The sequence below is a fragment of the Mus caroli genome, unplaced genomic scaffold (assembly GCF_978045245.1).
Source record: "Mus caroli unplaced genomic scaffold, Mus_caroli_1 scaffold_17, whole genome shotgun sequence".
In the NCBI taxonomy this organism is placed as follows: Eukaryota; Metazoa; Chordata; class Mammalia; order Rodentia; family Muridae; genus Mus; species Mus caroli.
In genome coordinates, this window is record NW_028227272.1 from 69,157,025 (window position 1) to 69,171,467 (window position 14,443).

The following is a 14,443-nucleotide window of genomic DNA, read 5'->3' on the forward strand; positions in this document are numbered from 1 at the left end:
CTTTGTTTGTCATTTTTTTCTGAGAAATATACTCACCATATTTATTCTGTATTTGTCTTATTACTGGGCTACTAGCATCCAAGAAGAGGAAAAGGCTATCTAATTCACTGTTTTCCCATTGTTAGCAGAGTGATTTATACTGGACGTTATTCAAAATACATGTGCTGAATGATTTCATAGTAGAATATATATAAAACTTATCAGCACTCTGTCATTTCATATTTTCCCCTCAGAGTAGAGTAACTAAATGTCCTTTGTTTTCCTTTTATTCTTGGAAAGCTGATCCATGTAACATGAGACATGCATATCAAATATTTCTGTAGTTTGCCAGGCAGAAATAGAAGCTAGGCTTCTCAACATGTTTTTATAATCAAAGAACTTATACCAAATAGGAAATCATTGACTTCCCTAGAGCTAAGACTACTAACTGGAAAATAGGAAGCACGTATCATTTCTATTTGTAACCTCTGCACATAGGACAGTGTCTGGCACACAGGTGATAATTAAATTCTTATCTTTGTTGAATGGATGGCTGGTTTCTTGTATTATTGAATGTTTTGAGCACTGTTGCCAATATTACAGCTCCTATATTCTAACAGTGAAGCAGTGCAGTTTTCTTCTGGGAAAAATAAAAGTGGGAAATACAATGGTGTCTAAAGCTCTAGCTGTCTGCACTGAGCCTTTGAGTAAAGGGGAAAAAGTACTTTGAGACCCGAATAATCGGATTTTCAATGCCTAGGAAAACTCATCCACATTGCTGTAGAAAACAAGATTACGGGAATATAACCATTACACTGATATAGATGGGAAAAATAGAGACCACGAGATTGAAAGACAGCATAGAGAAGCATATAAGAAGGTCTACAGGGAGGCGAGCAAAGGTGAAACTTAGGTGATTATATTATAATACCCCAAATAAAAGAAATAATTTAAAAAACATTCTACCTTCTCTACTAAGAAAAAAATATATTTGCCCTTCATTTATACATTTCTGTGCAATAGTCCATATACATGCCTGAGTCTACTGTTTATATATATACTTGGTTCAATGATGACGACGATTAAAAACACTCTTCTCTCCTTTATTGAATATTTTCTTGATTTACATTTCAAATGTTATCCTTCCCTTCCAGGTCTCCCCTCTGGAATCCCCCATCCCATCCTCCCTCTGCCTGATTCTATGAGGGTGTTCCCAGACCCACCCACTCCCACCTTCCAGCCCTGGTGTCCCCCTATACTGGGACATCGAACCCCCTCAGGCCCAAGGACTACTCCCCCCACTTATGTCCAGCAAGCCCATCCTCTGACACATATGTGGCCAGAGCTATGGGGTCCCTTCATGTATACTTTTTGGTTGGTGGTTCAGTCCCTGGGAGTTCCAGAGTGGGGGTGGGTTGGCTGGCTGACACCATTGCTCTCCCCATGGACTTACCTTCTTTCCTACCTTCTGTTGGGATTCCTTGATCTTCATTATGTCACTAGGGGAGTGACATAATGGAGACCTCCAATTTCATGTTTTACTCAACATGACTAGTAGTTGTTCTCTGTGATGGCTCCCATCTTCTGTTGGGAAGGCATCTCTGGACATGACACAAATCTATGAGTATAGCAGAATATCATAAGGAATCATTTCAATGATATCTATCTATCTATCTATCTATCTATCTATCTATCTATCTATCTATCTATCATCTATTTTGGCTAGTCATGTTTGGTTCTATCTTTGATCTCTGGGCTATTGAGTTTTTGGTTCCTGGCTATCCAAATAGGTATGTATTCCCTTAGAAGCAGATATTAGCTGTTAAATAAATGATGATCAAGATAGATTCACAGATTCTGAAACTTCATGTAAAGAGAAGAGTTCTGGGAGGATGAATAGACCTCCCTAGGGAATGGAAATAGACTAAGTTTTGCAGGCAGACAGGGGCAGCTGGGAATCTGAGTGACAGTAACCACGTGTGCTTGCAGAGCAGGGAGGGAGGGGATGTGGGGAGAGACAGCTTTCAGTAATTCTTAATTTGACCCTAATGTGTTTCCAGTTTCCATTTCACCTTGATTTTATGTATTTTGGACTCTAATTATGATTGATAGTTTGCCTACATTATAATACTTATGTAAATATTCAGCCATACAAAAGAAATTTTACCTGTTTTGTTTTATTGGCCTTATTTCTTATATTTAAATTTAAAAACTGGTCATCTAGTTTTCTACTAATCAATATGATTGTCCTACATTTAGATTGTTGTGCTATAAGATTATTATATATTTCATATGGGATGTATTTATCTTTAATAGTGAATTATACCAATAATATAATAACTCTTCTATTTCAAAATGAAAAATAATCACTGAAAGCATTAATAGTATATGGAATTTCTATTTAAGTAGAGAAAACTAATGACTGATTCAGATTTTGCCCGTATATTGAGGTGCATAGTAAAGAATAAATTCCAGACAGACAATAACTTACTGAGATTTAACAGAAAAAAATAAACATTCACATGGGAGTCTCACAAATGTAAGTCTGGCACACTGTATCACACACAGCTATATTTCATTTACTCTTCCTCTGGGGCATGGAGGCAGAAACCACCCACACGTGTGTTCAATGTCTTACTAGGTGGTGTTTTCTCCTAGAATGGCGAGTATATCCCCGAGGTACTGTTGAACACATTTAGAGTACACAGATATGTTGGCAACTTAATACATTTTACTTTCCTGTATACACACTCTCATGGTGAATTATTACACCAAGTCTATTGAAAATACAGGTGACTGCTTTTAGTAATAATGCTTATATTAAGGTAAGTAAGTATTTCAGCATAATTATATTTTAACTATTCTGTTGTCTTTTTCTCTTAGTTACGTTTCTTATTTATTTAACTATATACCTAGTGCTGCCCTCCCTCCCAGTCCCAGCTCACAGAGTCCTTCTATCCACCTACCATCCTCTTCTCCTCTGAGAGGGTGGGTCCCATCCATGAGTATCCCCACACATGCAGGATTACACACATCCTCTCCTACTGCTGCCATATAAGGCAGCCATAGACACTGAGCTGCACATCTGCTACATATGTGCTGTGTCCCTCAGTCCAGCCTGTGTATGTTCTTTGGTTGATTGGTAGCTCAATCTTTGAAAGCTCTCAGGGATCCAGGTTAGTTCACTGTTCTTCCTGAGGAGTTTCTATCCAGTCCAGGTGTTCAGGGCCTTTAATCCTTTCCCCAACTCTTCCATCAGAGTCTCATTCAATGTTTGGATGGGGGTATCTGCATCTTTTTCAGTATCCTGCTGGGTAGAGCCTCTCAGAGGACAGTTGTACTAGATTCCTATCTGCAAGCCTAACAGAGTATCACTAATAATGTCAGGGATTTGTGCTTGCCCATTGGATGGGTTTCAAGTTGGGCCAGTTATTCATTGTCCTTCCTTCAGTCTCTGCTCCATCCCTGAATTTCTTTTAGGCAGCACAAAATTTGCGGTGGGGAGTTTTGTGGGTGGGTTGGTGTCCTCTCCACTGTGGGTCCTGCCTGAAACCAGAAGAGGTCCCTACTGCTAAGTATCTTGGATAAGATACCCTCATTTAATTCCTGTGAGCCTCCCCTATCCCAAGTCTGGGGCTAAAGCCTAGTCTCTCCTTGATGGTTCCTATTTTTAAACTGTTTGAAGGGTCTTCTTCCCCTAATTTAGGGTTGTCAGTTTGAGAAAACACCAGATGGTTGATTGGTCTACAACTTTTATGTAAAGATGTCCTGATCTAGCCTTGAATTTTTTTTGAGCAACTCCATCATCTTGGAAGAGGGAGGGGGGGGGGACAAGAATGAATCTCAATAAAGGAATCCTGAAGGACTTTTTTTTTTTAAAGCTACCAGGCTTTTGTGCCAGGTCCATGGTGAGTGCTTGTGTTTATAATAAGACTTTACATTATCTCCTTCAGTTCTATGGACATCCGGTACCAATACACAGTTACCAAAGACAACTGTGTATGCATCTCCTTATTTATGCTCCACATATCTGTCAGAAGAGAAGACACAGTGCTCATGCTAAACTTTAAGCCATGATATTTTTGTGGTTTCCTCTTCACTTGCACAGAAATCCTAATAAATTAACTATTTTTCTCTTCTACTTTCAGTAGAAAAATAAATGGTACAAAATGTAATAGCTTGTCACATTTTATTCCCCTTATTGTGGGTCTCTCTCTCTCTCTCTCTCTCTCTCTCTCTCTCTTCTAATAGAGTCTTAGTAACTAGTATCCAGTGAATTGATGCCTCCGAATGCATTCTGCAGAATATTGCGTACTAATGAATGAATTATATGAATGAAAAGAAAATTCTATATGTTACTCCAGACTACAATCAGCTTAGGGTTTTATAACAATACTTCATTGGAAAATATCAACCCATATATTAACTAAAAACAGCCTAGTATTAATAAGTCAAACTGCTTGGGAATAGATAGCCTGCTAGTCCCAAACAGTTTATTATTTCTAACTCTAGAGAAAATGATTACACTTCTCACACCTTTCCCTTCCTCTATGAGTGTTGATGCACCTTCAGACCTTTTATTATTTTCTAACCGGAGGGTTGGTGAATAAGCTCAGCATGATTGAACAGAAAATGTCTGCAGATAATTGGATCTGCAGGCTAAAGTGGCGAGAATATTGAAGATTTCTTGGGTACCATTGATTTGTTTCACATCTGTACTGTGCCTGAAAAAATTCCTATTTTATTTTGTCATTTCTGTTTTGTGATTTTTTAAACCACTGTTTAACTTTTAATGGCTTTCTAGTGTCTTTCCTCAAATTTCCTTTAAATATCAGTGAGTTCTTTCTCTATATGTGGGAAAATCTTTTATTGCAGTCCTTTTGGATTCAGAGAGAGCACAGTGCTGAGTTGAAAGTGAAACTAGTCCTGCATGAGTGTTAAATTTACTCAATTATTCTAGAGATATTTCCAGGGAAACAAGCCAGAGGCGTGCTCTGAAACATTTTCTTCTGGAATCATTGGAGAAACAAAAAAAGAATTTGAGTTCTTTCTTGAAGCAAGAAGTGGCAGAGAGGCTACTCTCCAATGGGATTATGGAAGTTCGAGGAAACAAAGACAGATGACAAAAGGAATAATTAATGGAAATCAAACGATGTAAAAAAAATGATTATCCTTACCAAGGCACCAGAGATGAAGAATTGAAGCAAATTTATTCCTTCTGGCATTCATCATTTGGTAAACTGGAAAGGTCTGACAGGCTTGTCAAATGGTTCCCATGCTTAACCCTGCCAGGTGATTTTATGAATCACTTATTTTCTGACAGGACTGTTTAAAAAAACAAAAAACAGCAACAACAGTAGGTCATCCCACAGGTGGGATTTCTTTTTTAATCACAAAGAACATCTGTTATGATTCATACTTCTAATTTTTTAAACAATGAGTTGGTAAAATAAATGGCATCTTTTATTGTTTGTTGTCTACATTCTGGATCTCATGCTTTAACTCTAAGAGTTAAATGCAAAGAAATTGGTTTCCTATTTTTCATGGCTTGGTTTCCCATTATTAAGTGCTTTCTTCGGTGCTGGCATTCAATCACAATTGATGAAATAATATTATGAGCAAATTAATATTGTCTGTCCTGCTTTAGTACAAGACCGAGATTAAGTACCAGTCATGTAAGTAGTTGACTATTGTAATGTGTACATTCAAAATTATTGATGTCATAATTTCTTGTAATTATGGATGCTGCCATTTCGTCTGTTTCGCTTATTTTGTGTGTAGTTAGAATATGTTTCTTTGATGATAGGAAGCTGTGATGGGCAGTTGTGACTGTCCAGTTGAACAATAAGGAGTCACCTCAAAAGGGAGCCTCGCCGGGGAATTACCTAGCGTAGCTTGAATTATGAGTACAGCTGTGAGGAGTTCTCTTAATTTTGTCACTCAAGGTGAGAATACTCAACCCGAATGGGAGCAGCAGCATTTCCTGGACTGAGCCCAGGATGGAGAAAATGCGTTGTTCCCAGGACTTCCTTGCAGTGATGTAAAACCCCTTTCTCAGGTATCTTTTTCTTTTTTGAGATATTTTATTTATTTACATTTCAAATATTATCCCCTTTCCCGATTCCCCCCCAGAAGCCCCCCTATTCCATGCCCCTCCTCCTGCTTCTATGAGGGTGTGCCCCCACCCACCCACTCCTACCTTCCCACCCTTGCATTCCCCTACACTGGGTCATTGAGCCTTCATAGAACCAAGGGCCTCTTCTCCCATTGATGCCCCACAAAAGCCATCCTCGGATATATATATATATATATATATATATATATATATATACACACACAGCTGTTGCTATGGGTCCCTCCATCCTCCATGTTTACGCCTTGGTTGGAAGGTCTGGTTAGTTGATATTGTTGTTCTTCTTATGGGATTGCAAACCCATTTACCTCCTTCAGTCCTTTCTCTAATATCTTCACTGGGGACCCTATTGGGGACCCCGTGCTCTGTCTTATGGTTGGCTGCGAGCATCCACCTCTGTATTTGTCAGGCTCTGGCAGAGCCTCTTGGTGACAGCTATATCAGGCTCCTGTCAACAAGCACTTGTTGGCATCCACAGTAGTGTCTGTATATGGGATGGATCCCCAAGTAGGGCAGTCTCTGGATGGCCTTTCCTTCAGTCTGCTCTACATTTTATCTCTGTAACTCCTCCCATGGGTATTTTGATCCCCTTTCTAAGAAGGACTGAAGCACCCACACTTCAGTCTTCCTTCTTCTTGAGCTTCATGTGGTCTGTGAATTGTATCTTGGTTATCCCCAGCCAACAGGACGCTTTATAACAGCAACAGGAAAGTAAACTAAGACAAAAGCTTGATGTTCTGTCTTCTAGTGCTCTCTCAAGGCATCCTCTCCATGCTGCCTTTTCTTGGCATCATTTCTATGCTGGGTTATAGTCTCATAGAAGACAGTAAACTCAATGACAAAGATTAACATGCATTCATTAGCATTCTGCTTGAATGACCAGGAAAACAATATGTATTTTTATTTTACTTTTGAAACGATAAATGTACTTACATTTTACCCTTACCTTTCATCCTTTCAAACTCTCCCATATAACCCTTTCTGTTCCCCTTCAAATATATAGCCTCTTTTTTCAAGGTTATCCACAATTGTGTGTGTGTGTGTGTATGTATGTATATATATATATATATATATATATATATATATATATATATGTTTAATCCATATAATGTTGACTATAACTAATGTTTGTTAGAGTCACTGTGAGCAGAAATAGAATGGAGAGTACTCAAGACGTCATTAAATTAAATAAATATCATTTCTATAAATAATCAGAAAATAAATTTAATACAGATATTGTAATTTCCTTAAAGATACTTAATCATGAAGACAGAGCTATATATTAAGAAACTACTTGGGGCTCCTCTTTAATCACCTATTATTATTGTTACATAGACATATGTAAATCTCTGACTGCCCTAGTTTATCTAAATTAGACCATTTCACATAATAGCAAATTCTCATTTTGAAACCTAAACAGTATTTTCGTATAGAATAGGTCATACATTCCATGGCTGAAGATTCTCTTCTATCCTCTCTGCAGGCAGGACAAATGCAAACAGTTTACTATTGTCTTCCAAAGCGCACAACTCCTAGCCTTGCTGGCCTCCTTCCCACCATATTGTCCCCTCATCTTGTATGACTCTCAGATGCCTGCTTCCTGTCTCTTCAAGATGCTCAGCTGCCATAGGTCTGTGTTGCTTTGTTCTTCCTAGAATGGTGCTCTTAACATTTTCCTTTCCCACATGTTCTTAACATGTTCCATGCAGCTCTGAAAAAGGTCTTCCCTGATTCACTCTCAGATCCCAGTTACTTACCTTATTCCATTTTCTGAATTTACATACACACACACACACACATACACACACACACACACACACACACACACACACACACGCATGCATACACTCATACGCACACACATACACACGTGCATACACATTAACAAACACACTCATACACCCATATATTTGAAAGGGAATACTGTGAAAATTAAATCATATTTTTATCTTTAATTTCTTATTCACATGATTTCAAACAAAATGCTCCAAAACTAATTGTTGGATAACCAAATAGGAGGGAACCTCTGGATGAGCAGTTTAAGGACTGGACTGCATATTCTTATAAAACTTTAGGTGTCAGATAGCAACAAGTGTATTCTCAAGCTTTGTATTCACTTCATCCACCAGGATAACAAAATGTAAGGGCTGTATGTGATAACACATGCCTATAGTCTGTCCAAACAGGGGCTGAGCCAGACTAGAAAACACAGCAAGAATGTGAGAAAAAAGGGAAAACAAGAAAAAAAAGAGGGGGGATTCAAGGAAAAGAAGAGTGTGCAGGAGTTTGGCTAATGACTTCCTTAGAAGAAAAGAAAAATAATTTGGATCCCTGTCTATCTCATTGGAATACTTTTCATTCTGTGTCTGCTCTCCCAATGCTTCCAACCAGACATTCATTTAAATAAGAATCAGCACACATTGTAATGAAGAAACTGTAATTTGCAAAGAGTTGTTGTATTCAAAATGAAGTCAACAAAAGAATTCCACATTCAGTCGCTGATGTTAGTGTAACTCTAGATTTTATACTCCTTAATGTATTTCTCTAACTGAAGTGCACCCAGACCTTCCAAAACTGTCTAAGTGTACCTGTATGTCCCCAGCGAAGCAGAGGATGGACGTAGGCATTCTCCCCCTTGTGAGAAGAAAGTCCTCACAGGAATCAACAAAAGTTTCTGTGTGACTGGAAAGATGACTTTAGCAGAGGAGCATGTTGCATTAGCTTACAGCATTGATTTTTGAACTTTGCTGCACTAAGTTAGAGCCTTCTGGTAAGATTTAAAAGTTCCCCAAAACCATTCTGCACACAAAGCAGTTTAACTGATCCTCTGATCCCTAGCACTAGCTATTTCAAACATCTGCACTGTTCTATTGTTCTCATGGTGGCAGAGGTGTTATTCTAAATTTAATTGACAGAGCAGCATATTGATTTTATAGCAGGTTGTTAAGACCCTAAATTTCAAAATCACTAGGCGATATGTATTCACTAGTTCATCATCATCATCATATTCAGGAAGTCTATTCATGTGTGTTCTCTTATTTTCTAAGCTCTATGCTTAGTAGACAGGAAAATAAGAATCCAGTGAAGCATCTCAGAGCTAGCTAAGAAAGAACTTTAGAAAACATAGCATTAATAGCGAAGATAAGTGCTTAATACATTTGGCAGTGCTACAGTTGCATACATCTATAATAGTGTTGGAATGCAATTAATAGTAAAATTAAGAGAAGACACAAATATAATAGAGATAGCTAGTGAGATCCAAATTTTTTAAAGATGGATGGCAGGTTGTTTTACTGCAGGGTTACTGAGTTGTAAGTTTGATTTTCTTTGTATTAATTTTATGTTAGAGCAACAAGTAAGGTTTAGGGAGATGGTTCCATGAGTATGACACTTACTGCATGCACATGAGGACTTCATTGCAGATCTCAGCTCCTATGTCAAAGCTGCAGTGGATGTATATTCTGGTTCATTGATGGCACTAGAATATATGTAAGGCTTGCTGTCAGCCCAAATTCAGGTTCAATGTCATGTCAGCCCATGTCATGAAAATACACAGTGTATTAGAAAAAGATACCAAATTTACCCTGCTTACCACTTGTATATTTTGCCCTCTATACACATATCCCACATATACATATGCATAATAAATAGGTGGATGAATGGATGGATGGATGGATGGATGAACAAAAAAGACTATTGACTAAATTTAGCCTGAGTAAGAAGTAGAAGAAAGTGATTAATCTAGAAAAGGTAGCATGAAATGATGATGAAGAAAATGGCGTTTTATAGGATAACAAATAAAAATGGTATTACATAAGGAGAGAAAGGGACATAATTGGATATGTGTGAAAAATAGCCATGAATTATGATATTAATGGGAATGTGAAAGAAATGGAAAGTACAGAGAAAAAGAAAGAAAGAAAAAAGAAAAACAAAACAAAACAAGACCTCCAAAACAAAGAGACACTAATGTGACAGATTAGGTACAGAGACTATGACAGTGAAACAAAGCCATTCTTGTTCTACAACTTTTTGATCAGGAAGTGTTTCTGAAAAAAATTCAATTAAAAACAGCTCACAGAGACCAGAGGAATGTAAAGATGGATGTTCATCGATAAAGATATAAAGAGATGTCGCTTAAGATTTCAAATTCACTTTGCCCTCTCTTCATCAAAAAGAAACAGAAGTAGGAGAGATTAAACTGGGAAGAGGTGAGTATGGAGTTCCTATGAAGTGGCTCTTTATTCTTAGGGGAAATGTGGTCATTCCATACCCCTGATAAATACATTTCAACAAAAATGGGAATAATAATAAATGTTTATATGAACATAAAGATATTTAGAAGTAGAGATAATAAGTAAATGCTTATGTTTTTAAAGTAATACAGGCAAAGGTGATGGAAATCTGACTTAATGGGTTGGATGAAATGTTTCCATACTCTATTAAATGTGAACTGTAGCCTCTTAAAGACTTACCGAGCTGGTGGAGTGCAAAAATGTTCCAAATAGTACAGTAGCTATTTGAAACAACTAACATGTTGGAAGGGGCCTTGCTTGGAAGATGGCACAACTATCTTTTGGTAGGCCATGATTACTTGAGAACTTGTATTGTGTTATTCACGCTTTTGAGAATAATGTTTGTAGGTAAATAGTTTGATGTCTGAAACTTTTAGAGATGTGTCAAATAGAGACAGATTGGGTGTCATCAGCATACATGTTGTTTAAACAGGAGAAGTAGAAATACTAACAGAGAGGATTATGCAAGACTGAAATAAAATAGAAATAAAGGTATAAGAGACAGTCTTTGAATATTTTTCTTTTCGAGATTACAATATAATTATATTTCCTTCCCTTTTCTCTTTCCAAATCCTATATTCTTCTTCTTCACTCTTCTTGGAAGTTGTGTCCTTATTTTCTCACTGTTATTGCATGCATATGTTTGCTTACACACACACACACACACACACACTCACTCTACTCAGCCCATGCGATGTTGCCTGTATAAATCATTTCAGTGCTGACTGTTTGCTATGGGAGAAATCTAATTTCAAATCTCAAATGCTGATGAGAGACATGTAAGAGAAATAGAATATATTTTTATATGACATATATATTTTCTGATGCTGTAGACAAACATAGCATATAGAAGTCCAAAATTTTAATCAACTGTTTTCAAAGCATGTAGTACGCATTCTAAAGTGGCATTTAGATCTAATTCTATGTACAATATTTATTTTATTATCTTAATTATGTGTGAGAGGTATATGCCTTGTGGGTGGAGGATCCCAAAAAGGCCTAAAATCAGATTAGGCCATAAAATCACCTCAAGCTGGGGTTATAGCCAGTAATAAGCCAGCTGTCATAGTAAGAGGGAACCAAACTTTGGTCCTTTGTAGGAGTTAAATACAGTTATACTGTGGAGCTATATCTTCAGTTCAAAAAAGATTCAAAATCACACTTGTAGATTTTCTTATAGTATCTAGATACCATAGATACGGGAGATAGAGAGATTTGAGATTTGTAAGCCCTAAGAGTTGATAAGATTTTTATATTTGAACTAAAAATGGAAAGTCTTGTGTTTGATATGTCAGCTGTGAAGAATTCTAAATTTGTAAATGTCTCTTCTATTTCCTTAGTTGAATGGATAAGTTCAGAGCCTTATTCAAGCTGTGCACAAATATAGATTGTATGCTGATCTCAGAGCATGTCTTTCTCTGTTCTAACTATCCCTAGGCCTAGGCCTGGAAGCTTTAAGCCTATATACAATCTAATCTTCCAAGATGCCTGATTCAATCAGGCTTCACTTGTATTCTCGGTGAACTCCTCTGCTTAGCCTCATAATAACTTTGGCAATATGTTCTAATATTCTGTCTCTTTCTCAAGCTTTTGTCTTTACCTGTGTCTAGCTTGTTCTGTCTTCAACCTGTCTCTGTAAAGTCATCCCATACCATACTAACACACACACACACACACACACACACACACACACACACACACACACACACACAGCTTTTATCCTTTCTGCTCTTAAGTAACCTCTATGTCCTATGTTCTCACAAGAGTTGGGAATATACTATCTCTTACTCAGACTGTCGATTCTTTCTCTGATTCATCATTTTGTCTGCCCCTCAATTAGATGTCACTTAAAAACATGGCTACTTCCTTATACAAACTAAATTCACCTTCATCGTTAGGTATTAAATGTGTGTTCTAAGGGTGTGACTGTATTGCAGCCAGATCATACTGTGTTCCATAGTGTGTCTGCATTCCAGACAGATCTTATAGACCTAGATTGGTTTTGGATATTAATTTTTGTAGTATTAGCCATGTCTCTGGATTAAATTTCTTCTACATAAATCCTCTTCTGTTCTCTGTGTTTCCTTAAGAAAATGCTGTTATATTTCACTACAAACATCCTTTAAAATAATTTGAAGTAAGATGAACTAACACCTAGGTTGTGTTTTTGAAATTTATATATATATATTATATATAATATGTGTGTGTATAATGTAACATTTATATTACAATGGTGTATTAATTCTTTTTTTTTTACCTTCATAATCATTATTGGCAAGTAAATGAAACTGTCTATTGAATATAAAATTTAAATACAGATTTCAAAGACAAGACACCTTGAAAAAAACATGATATAAATGCCCAATATATTTAGGGATGTTCAATGGAATATTTTTAAAAGTGCAAAAGTATCCTAATTACCTCCATCATAAAAAGATATCTAGATTCACAGTAGGGCAATAAATAAAACCACACTTGGATAGAAGAGAAAGTGAAAGAAAATTTGGAGTGAATACAAAAATGTGTGAGAATAGTGATGGAAAATTAAGCAAACTGCAACAAGAACATCATTGAAGATGCCTTTAGTATTTTAGAGCTTTTTCTGTACTCAATGGAGAGTACTTCTACAGGCTTTACTCCCTGAAGAAACCCAATGAAATTATGTTTTCTTTTTTTTTTTTTGATTTTTAATATTTTTATTACATATTTTCCTCAATTACATTTCCAATGCTATCCCAAAAGTCCCCCATAGCGCCCCCCCTTCCCTACCCACCCAATTCCCATTCTTTTGGCCCTGGCATTCCCCTATATTGGGGCATATAAAGTTTGCAAGTCCAATGGGCCTCTCTTTCCAGTGATGGCCGACTAGGCCATCTTTCGATACATATGCAGCTAGAGACAAGAGCTCCGGGGTTCTGGTTAGTACATCATGTTGTTCCAACAATAGGGTTGCAGATCCCTTTAGCTCCTTGGGTACTTTCTCTAGCATCTCCATTGGGAGCCCTGTGATACATCCAATAGCTGACTGTGAACATCCACTCCTGTGTTTGCTAGGCCCCGGCATCGTCTCACAAGAGACAGCTATATTTGGGTCCTTTCAGCAAAATCTTGCTAGTGTATGCAATGGTGTCAGCGTTTAGAAGCTGATTATGGGACGGATCCCTGGATACAGCAGTCTCTAAATGGTCCATTCTTTCATCACAGCTACGAACTTTGTCTCTGTAACTCCTTCCCTGGGTATTTTGTTCCCAATTCTAAGAAGGTGCACAGTGTCCACACTTTGGTCTTCATTCTTCTTGAGTTTCATGCGTTTATCAAATTGTATCTTATATCTTGGGTATCCAAAGTTTTGGGCTAATATCCACTTATCAATGAATACATATTGTGTGAGTTCTTTTGTGATTGTGTTACTTCACTCAAGATGATGCCCTCCAGGTCCATCCATTTGGCTAGGAATTTCATAAATTCATTCTTTTTAATAGCTGAGTAGTACTCCATTGTGTAAATGTACCATAATTTCTGTATCCATTCCTCTGTTGAGGGACATCTGGGTTCTTTCCAGCTTCTGGCTATTATAAATAGGGCTGCTATGAACATAGTGGAGCATGTGTCCTTTTTACCGGTTGGGACATCTTCTGGATATATGCCCAGGAGAGGTATTGCTGGATCCTCCGGTAGTACTATGTCCAATTTTCTGAGGAACCGCCAGACTGATTTCCAGAGTCTTGTACAAGCTTGCAATCCCACCAACAATGGAGGAGTGTTCCTCTTTCTCCACATCCTCGCCAGCATCTGCTGTCACCTGAATTTTTGATCTTAGCCATTCTGACTGGTGTGAGGTGGAATCTCAGGGTTGTTTTGATTTGCATTTCCCTGATGATTAAGGATGTTGAACATTTTTTCAGGTGTTTCTCTGCCATTCGGTATTCCTCAGGTGAGAATTCTTTGTTCAGTTCTGAGCCCCATTTTTTTTAATAATGTTTATTATAAAGGTCTAGTTAGCCACACTGTAAAGCTCAAATAGACATTCTTCAAC

The 14,443-nt window shown here is 37.4% G+C and overlaps 1 protein-coding gene across 1 annotated transcript in view; it reads left to right on the plus strand.

Moving 5' to 3' along the window:
* Positions 1–14,443, plus strand: part of Robo1 (roundabout guidance receptor 1) — a 1,022,024-nt gene that overhangs the window by 17,697 nt on the left and 989,884 nt on the right. The window lies entirely within an intron of this gene.